Raw genomic sequence first — 11343 nt, 5'->3', positions numbered from 1 at the left:
CAACTTACTCACCAACCCCTCACCAAATCTCCTCACCACTCACCACCCCCTCACCACTCACCACCGCCACCATCACCACCCCCTCACCACTCACCCCTCACCACCACCACTCACCCCCTCCTCACCACTCACACCTCACCACCACTCACCCCTTCCTCACCACTCACCACTCACCAAACCTCCTCACCACTCACCCCTCACCATCACCACCCCCTCACCACCACCACTCACCCCTCACCACCACCACTCACCCCTTCCTCACCACTCACCACCACTCCTCACCACTCACCAAATCTCCTCACCACTCACCACCACCACTCACCACCACCATCATCATCACCATCATCACCATCATCACCACCCCCTCACCACCACCACTCACCCCTTCCTCACCACTCACCACTCACACCTCACCACTCACCACTCACACCTCACCACTCACCACTCACCACTCACACCTCACCACTCACCACTCACACCTCACCACTCACCACCCCTCACCACTCACCCCTCAACCCTCACCAAACCTCCTCACCACTCACCAAACCTCCTCACCACTCACCAAATCTCCTCACCACTCACCACCACCACCACTCACCACCACCATCACCACCCCCTCACCACCACCACTCACCCCTTCCTCACCACTCACCACTCACCCCTTCCTCACCACTCACCACTCACACCTCACCACTCACCAAATCTCCTCACCACTCACCACCGCTCCTCACCACTCACCACCCACCCCTCAACCCTCACCAAACCTCCTCACCACTCACCAAACCTCCTCACCACTCACCAAACCTCCTCACCACTCACCAAATCTCCTCACCACTCACCACCTCCTCACCAAACCTCCTCACCACTCACCACCACCTCACCAAATCTCCTCACCACTCACCACCTCCTCACCAAACCTCCTCACCACTCACCACCACCTCACCAAATCTTCTCACCACTCACCACCTGCACCACTCACCATCACCATCATCATCACCATCATCACCACCATCACTCACCACCACCACCACTCACCCCTCACCACCACCACTCACCCCTTCCTCACCACTCACCACCACTCCTCACCACTCACCAAATCTCCTCACCACTCACCACCACCACTCACCACTCACCACCCCTCAACCCTCACCAAACCTCCTCACCACTCACCAAATCTCCTCACCACTCACCACCACCACCACTCACCACCACCATCACCACCCCCTCACCACCACCACTCACCCCTTCCTCACCACTCACCAAATCTCCTCACCACTCACCAAATCTCCTCACCACTCACCACCTCCTCACCAAACCTCCTCACCACTCACCACCACCTCACCAAATCTTCTCACCACTCACCACCTGCACCACTCACCATCACCATCATCATCACCATCATCACCACCATCACTCACCACCACCACCACTCACCCCTCACCACCACCACTCACCCCTTCCTCACCACTCACCACCACTCCTCACCACTCACCAAATCTCCTCACCACTCACCACCACCACTCACCACCCCTCAACCCTCACCAAACCTCCTCACCACTCACCAAACCTCCTCACCACTCACCAAACCTCCTCACCACTCACCAAATCTCCTCACCACTCACCACCTCCTCACCAAACCTCCTCACCACTCACCACCACCTCACCAAATCTCCTCACCACTCACCACCTCCTCACCAAACCTCCTCACCACTCACCACCACCTCACCAAATCTTCTCACCACTCACCACCTGCACCACTCACCATCACCATCATCATCACCATCATCACCACCATCACTCACCACCACTCACCCCTCACCACCACCACTCACCCCTTCCTCACCACTCACCACCACTCCTCACCACTCACCAAATCTCCTCACCACTCACCACCACCACTCACCACTCACCACCCCTCAACCCTCACCAAACCTCCTCACCACTCACCAAATCTCCTCACCACTCACCACCACCACCACTCACCACCACCATCACCACCCCCTCACCACCACCACTCACCCCTTCCTCACCACTCACCAAATCTCCTCACCACTCACCAAATCTCCTCACCACTCACCACCTCCTCACCAAACCTCCTCACCACTCACCACCACCTCACCAAATCTTCTCACCACTCACCACCTGCACCACTCACCATCATCATCACCATCATCACCACCATCACTCACCACCACCACCACTCACCCCTCACCACCACCACTCACCCCTTCCTCACCACTCACCACCACTCCTCACCACTCACCAAATCTCCTCACCACTCACCACCACCACTCACCACTCACCACCCCTCAACCCTCACCAAACCTCCTCACCACTCACCAAATCTCCTCACCACTCACCACCACCACCACTCACCACCACCATCACCACCCCCTCACCACCACCACTCACCCCTTCCTCACCACTCACCACTCACACCTCACCACTCACCAAATCTCCTCACCACTCACCACCGCTCCTCACCTCTCTCCACGGAAACCTTTCAAACCGAAGGCCCCAAGTCTGGGCCTGAATCGAAAGAGACGCGCGCTGATTGGTCCATCTTGGGAGGTGGGTGTGGCCTACACTAACCACGCCCACTGCCTCATTACCATAACCGGCTCGACCAATCGGCTGACGCGTTAAAGCTGAGGCGGCCGAGAGACGCCCTCTGATTGGTCCGTGACTGGCGAGGTTTGAGGTGGCGGGGGGGGGAATTACTCACTAACCACGCCCCTAACGAGACTCATTAGCATACCGGCTCGACCAATCGGGTGGCAAGTACGACTCCCCTATATTCAACATTGATTCCGGAAGACATTTTATTGTTTTATTGACATCTTCCGGAAGAGCAACTCCCCTATCTTCAACATTGATTCCGGAAGATATTTTCTCGTTTTATTGACATCTTCCGGAAGAAAGATTCCCCTATCTTCAACATTGATTCCGGAAGATATTTTCTTGTTTTATTGACATCTTCCGGAAGAACGACTCCGCTATCTTCAACATTGATTCCGGAAGACATTTTATTGTTTTATTGACATCTTCCGGAAGAGCAACTCCCCTATCTTCAACATTGATTCCGGAAGATATTTTCTCGTTTTATTGACATCTTCCGGAAGAAAGATTCCCCTATCTTCAACATTGATTCCGGAAGATATTTTCTTGTTTTATTGACATCTTCCGGAAGAACGACTCCGCTATCTTCAACATTGATTCCGGAAGACATTTTATTGTTTTATTGACATCTTCCGGAAGAGCAACTCCCCTATCTTCAACATTGATTCCGGAAGATATTTTCTCGTTTTATTGACATCTTCCGGAAGAAAGATTCCCCTATCTTCAACATTGATTCCGGAAGATATTTTCTCGTTTTATTGACATCTTCCGGAAGTACTTCTCCCCTATCTTCAACATTGATTCCGGAAGATATTTTCTCGTTTTATTGACATCTTCCGGAAGTACTTCTCCCCTATCTTCAAAATTTATTCCGGAAGATATTTTCTTGTTTTATTGACATCTTCCGGAAGAACGACTCCCCTATCTTCAACATTGATTCCGGAAGATATTTTCTCGTTTTATTGATATCTTCCGGAAGATCTCTCCCTTATCTTCAACATTGATTCCGGAAGATATTTTCTCGTTTTATTGACATCTTCCGGAAGATCTCTCCCTTATCTTCAACATTGATTCCGGAAGATATTTTCTCGTTTTATTGACATCTTCCGGAAGAACACCTCCCCTATCTTCAACATTGATTCCGGAAGATATTTTCTAGTTTTATTGACATCTTCCGGAAGAACGACTCCCCTATCTTCAACATTGATTCCGGAAGATATTTTCTAGTTTTATTGACATCTTCCGGAAGAACGACTCCCCTATCTTCAACATTGATTCCGGAAGATATTTTCTCGTTTTATTGACATCTTCCGGAAGAACACCTTCCCTATCTTCAACATTGATTCCGGAAGATATTTTCTCGTTTTATTCACATCTTCCGGAAGAACACCTCCCCTATCTTCAACATTGATTCCGGAAGATATTTTCTTGTTTTATTGACATCTTCCGGAAGAACGACTCCGCTATCTTCAACATTGATTCCGGAAGATATTTTCTCGTTTTATTGACATCTTCCGGAAGAACACCTCTCCTATCTTCAACATTGATTCCGGAAGACATTTTCTTGTTTTATTGACATCTTCCGGAAGAACACCTCCCCTATCTTCAACATTGATTCCAGAAGATATTTTCTCGTTTTATTGACATCTTCCGGAAGTACTTCTCCCCTATCTTCAACATTGATTCCGGAAGATATTTTCTTGTTTTATTGACATCTTCCGGAAGAACGACTCCGCTATCTTCAACATTGATTCCGGAAGATATGTTCTTGTTTTATTGACATCTTCCGGAAGAACGACTCCGCTATCTTCAACATGGATTCCGGAAGATATTTTCTCGTTTTATTGACATCTTCCGGAAGAACACCTCCCCTATCTTCAACATTGATTCCGGAAGATATTTTCTTGTTTTATTGACATCTTCCGGAAGATCACCTCCCCTATCTTCAACATTGATTCCGGAAGACATTTTCTTGTTTTATTGACATCTTCCGGAAGAACACCTCCCCTATCTTCAACATTGATTCCGGAAAACATTTTCTTGTTTTAATGACATCTTCCGGAAGATCACTTCACCTATCTTCAACATTGATTCCGGAAGATATTTTCTTGTTTTATTGACATCTTCCGGAAGAACGACTCCCCTATCTTCAACATTTATTCCGGAAGATATTTTCTTGTTTTATTGACATCTTCCGGAAGAACACCTCCCCTATCTTCAACATTGATTCCAGAAGACATTTTCTTGTTTTATTGACATCTTCCGGAAGATATTTTCTCGTTTCATCGACATCTTCCGGAAATTCGCAGTCATTAATTCCGGAAGTGACGTCGCCGGAAATCACCCCCCCCACCACCACCAACAACACCAACCGCCATTCGCCACTAAGTGGCGTGACGTCACACACACACACATCCGCTCGCGCCGCCATCTTGGGTAAGGAGACGGTTGTGTGGCCCCGCCCACCACCACTTGACGCCACCCCTTACCAAGATGGCGACGTCCTCTCTGCTCGATTCATACAGCCAACAGTTTGGGGTGTTGACAGCTGAGATCACAAACAAGCTGGGCACCATCCCCAAGCTCACCGGGGGTGAGGAGCTCACTCACCACTCACCACCACACTCACCACTCACTCACCACCACACTCACCACCACACTCACCACTCACTCACCATCACAAACAAGCTGGGCACCATCCCCAAGCTCACCGGGGGTGAGGAGCTCACCACTCACCACTCACTCACCACCACACTCACCACTCACTCACCACCACACTCACCACTCACTCACCATCACAAACAAGCTGGGCACCATCCCCAAGCTCACCGGGGGTGAGGAGCTCACCACTCACCACTCACTCACCACCACACTCACCACTACACTCACCACCACACTCACCACACTCACCATCACAAACAAGCTGGGCACCATCCCCAAGCTCACCGGGGGTGAGGAGCTCACTCACCACTCACTCACTCACCACCACCACCACACAGAGACACTCACCACTCACCAACACACAGAGACACTCACCACCACACTCACCACACTCACCATCACAAACAAGCTGGGCACCATCCCCAAGCTCACCGGGGGTGAGGAGCTCACCACTCACTCACCACTACACTCACCACTCACTTACCATCACAAACAAGCTGGGCACCATCCCCAAGCTCACCGGGGGTGAGGAGCTCACCACTCACTCACCACTACACTCACCACTCACTTACCATCACAAACAAGCTGGGCACCATCCCCAAGCTCACCGGGGGTGAGGAGCTCACCACTCACTCACCACTACACTCACCACTCACTTACCATCACAAACAAGCTGGGCACCATCCCCAAGCTCACCGGGGGTGAGGAGCTCACCACTCACCACTCACTCACTCACCACCACCACCACACAGAGACACTCACCACTCACCAACACACAGAGACACTCACCACCACACTCACCACCACACTCACCACCACACTCACCACTCACTCACCATCACAAACAAGCTGGGCACCATCCCCAAGCTCACCGGGGGTGAGGAGCTCACTCACCACACTCACTCACCACCACACTCACCACTACACTCACCACCACACTCACTCACTCACTCACCACTCACTCACCACCACACTCACTCACTCACTCACCACTCACTCACCACCACACTCACCACTCACTCACCACCACACTCACCACTCACTCACCACTCACTCACCACCACCACCACACAGAGACACTCACCACTCACTCACCACTCGCCACTACACTCACCACTCACTCACCACCACACTCACCACACTCACCACTCACCACTACACTCACCACTCACTCACCACCACACTCACCACACTCACCATCACAAACAAGCTGGGCACCATCCCCAAGCTCACCGGGGGTGAGGAGCTCACTCACCACTCACCACTACACTCACCACTCACTCACCACCACACTCACCACTCACTCACCATCACAAACAAGCTGGGCACCATCCCCAAGCTCACCGGGGGTGAGGAGCTCACCACTCACCACTCACTCACTCACCACCACCACCACACAGAGACACTCACCACTCACCAACACACAGAGACACTCACCACCACACTCACCACCACACTCACCACCACACTCACCACCACACTCACCACTCACTCACCATCACAAACAAGCTGGGCACCATCCCCAAGCTCACCGGGGGTGAGGAGCTCACTCACCACACTCACTCACCACCACACTCACCACTACACTCACCACCACACTCACTCACTCACTCACCACTCACTCACCACCACACTCACTCACTCACTCACCACTCACTCACCACCACACTCACCACTCACTCACCACCACACTCACCACTCACTCACCACTCACTCACCACCACCACCACACAGAGACACTCACCACTCACTCACCACTCGCCACTACACTCACCACTCACTCACCACCACACTCACCACACTCACCACTCACCACTACACTCACCACTCACTCACCACCACACTCACCACACTCACCATCACAAACAAGCTGGGCACCATCCCCAAGCTCACCGGGGGTGAGGAGCTCACTCACCACTCACCACTACACTCACCACTCACTCACCACCACACTCACCACTCACTCACCATCACAAACAAGCTGGGCACCATCCCCAAGCTCACCGGGGGTGAGGAGCTCACCACTCACTCACCAACACACAGAGACACACTCACCACTCACTCACCACTCACTCACCACCACACTCACTCACCACTCACTCACCACCACACTCACCACTCACTCACCACCACACTCACCAACACTACACAGAGACCCATAGACTCACCACCACACTCACCACTCACTCACCAACACACTCAGACACACTCACCACTCACTCACCACTACACTCACCACTCACCACTCACCACTCACTCACCACTCACTCACCAACACACTCAGACACACTCACCACTCACTCACCACTACACTCACCACTACACTCACTACACTCACCACTACACTCACCACCACACTCACGACCACACTCACCACCACACTCACCAACACACTCACCACCACACTCACCACCACACTCACCAACACACTCACCACCACACTCACCACTACACTCACCACTACACTCACCACCACACTCACCACTACACTCACCACCACACTCACCAACACACTCACCACCACACTCACGACCACACTCACCAACACACTCACCACCACACTCACCACTACACTCACCACCACACTCACCACTACACTCACCACCACACTCACCAACACACTCACCACCACACTCACCACCACACTCACCACCACACTCACGACCACACTCACCACCACACTCACCACCACACTCACCAACACACTCACCACCACACTCACCACCACACTCACCACCACACTCACCACCACACTCACCACTACACTCACCACCACACTCACCACCACACTCACCACCACACTCACCACCACACTCACGACCACACTCACCACCACACTCACCACCACACTCACCACCACACTCACCACCACACTCACCACCACACTCACCACCACACTCACCACCACACTCACCACCACACTCACCAACACACTCACCACCACACTCACCACCACACTCACCACCACACTCACCACCACACTCACCACCACACTCACCACCACACTCACCACCACACTCACCACTACACTCACCACCACACTCACCACTACACTCACCACCACACTCACCACTACACTCACCACCACACTCACCACTCACTCACCAACACACTCAGACACACTCACCACTCACTCACCACTACACTCACCACTCACCACTACACTCACCACTACACTCACCACCACACTCACGACCACACTCACCACCACACTCACCAACACACTCACCACCACACTCACCACTACACTCACCACTACACTCACCACCACACTCACCACTACACTCACCACCACACTCACCACCACACTCACCACCACACTCACGACCACACTCACCAACACACTCACCACCACACTCACGACCACACTCACCAACACACTCACCACCACACTCACCACTACACTCACCACCACACTCACCACTACACTCACCACCACACTCACCACCACACTCACCACCACACTCACGACCACACTCACCAACACACTCACCACCACACTCACCACTACACTCACCACCACACTCACCACCACACTCACCAACACACTCACCACCACACTCACCACCACACTCACCACCACACTCACCACCACACTCACCACCACACTCACCACCACACTCACCACCACACTCACCACTACACTCACCACCACACTCACCACTACACTCACCACCACACTCACCACTACACTCACCACCACACTCACCACCACACTCACCACCACACTCACCACCACACTCACCACTACACTCACCACCACACTCACCACTCACTCACCAACACACTCAGACACACTCACCACTCACTCACCACTACACTCACCACTCACCACTACACTCACCACTACACTCACCACCACACTCACGACCACACTCACCACCACACTCACCAACACACTCACCACCACACTCACCACCACACTCACCAACACACTCACCACCACACTCACCACTACACTCACCACTACACTCACCACCACACTCACCACTACACTCACCACTACACTCACCACCACACTCACCACTACACTCACCACCACACTCACCAACACACTCACCACCACACTCACGACCACACTCACCAACACACTCACCACCACACTCACCACCACACTCACCAACACACTCACCACCACACTCACCAACACACTCACCACCACACTCACCAACACACTCACCACCACACTCACCACCACACTCACCACCACACTCACCACTACACTCACCACCACACTCACCACCACACTCACGACCACACTCACCACCACACTCACCACCACACTCACGACCACACTCACCACCACACTCACCACCACACTCACCACCACACTCACCACCACACTCACGACCACACTCACCACCACACTCACCACCACACTCACCACCACACTCACCACCACACTCACCACCACACTCACCACCACACTCACCACCACACTCACCACTACACTCACCACCACACTCACCACTACACTCACCACCACACTCACCACTACACTCACCACCACACTCACCACTACACTCACCACCACACTCACCACTACACTCACCACCACACTCACCACTCACTCACCACTACACTCACCACTCACCACTCACCACTACACTCACCACTACACTCACCACCACACTCACCACCACACTCACCACTCACCACTCACCACCACACTCACCACTACACTCACCACCACACTCACCACCACACTCACGACCACACTCACCACTCACTCACCACTACACTCACCACTCACCACTCACCACTACACTCACCACTACACTCACCACTCACTCACCACCACGCTCACCACCACACTCACCACCACACTCACCACCACACTCACCACCACACTCACCACCACACTCACCACTCACCACTCACCACTACACTCACCACCACACTCACCACTCACTCACCACCACACTCACGACCACACTCACCACCACACTCACCAACACACTCACCACCACACTCACCACCACACTCACCACCACACTCACCACTCACTCACCACCACACTCACGACCACACTCACCACCACACTCACCACCACGCTCACCACCACACTCACCACCACACTCACCACCACACTCACCACCACACTCACCACCACACTCACCACTCACCACTCACCACTACACTCACCACCACACTCACCACTCACTCACCACCACACTCACGACCACACTCACCACCACACTCACCAACACACTCACCACCACACTCACCACTCACCACTCACCACTCACCACTACACTCACCACTACACTCACCACTCACTCACCACCACGCTCACCACCACACTCACCACCACACTCACCACCACACTCACCACCACACTCACCACCACACTCACCACCACACTCACCAACACACTCAGACACACTCACCACCACACTCACCACCACACTCACCACCACACTCACCACCACACTCACCACCACACTCACCACCACACTCACCACCACACTCACCAACACACTCACCACCACACTCACCACCACACTCACCACCACACTCACGACCACACTCACCACCACACTCACCACCACACTCACCACCACACTCACCACCACACTCACCACCACACTCACCACCACACTCACCACCACACTCACCACTACACTCACCACCACACTCACCACTCACTCACCAACACACTCAGACACACTCACCACTCACTCACCACTACACTCACCACTCACCACTACACTCACCACTCACTCACCAACACACTCAGACACACTCACCACTCACTCACCACTACACTCACCACTCACCACTACACTCACCACTACACTCACCACCACACTCACCACTACACTCACCACTACACTCACCACCACACTCACCACTACACTCACCACCACACTCACCACTACACTCACCACCACACTCACCACCACACTCACCACTACACTCACCACCACACTCACCACCACACTCACCACTACACTCACCACTACACTCACGACCACACTCACGACCACACTCACCAACACACTCACCACCACACTCACCACCACACTCACCACCACACTCACCACCACACTCACCACCACA

The 11343-nt window shown here is 53.1% G+C and overlaps 1 long non-coding RNA gene across 1 annotated transcript in view; it reads left to right on the top strand.

Annotated features, from left to right (window-relative positions):
* The first annotated feature begins 5070 nt into the window (after window positions 1-5070).
* The window catches only part of LOC144954011 (uncharacterized), a 31093-nt gene continuing 24820 nt past the window's right edge, over window positions 5071-11343 (top strand). Inside the window, exon 1 of the long non-coding RNA XR_013641004.1 lies at window positions 5071-5212. This is a non-coding gene — a long non-coding RNA (uncharacterized LOC144954011). The remainder of the gene's footprint in view (window positions 5213-11343) is intronic.

Source organism: Lampetra fluviatilis, unplaced genomic scaffold (assembly GCF_964198595.1).
Source record: "Lampetra fluviatilis unplaced genomic scaffold, kcLamFluv1.1 SCAFFOLD_730, whole genome shotgun sequence".
Lineage (NCBI taxonomy): Eukaryota > Metazoa > Chordata > Hyperoartia > Petromyzontiformes > Petromyzontidae > Lampetra > Lampetra fluviatilis.
Note: the sequence above shows the minus strand (reverse complement) of the source record. Positions and strands in the feature narration are given on the sequence as shown.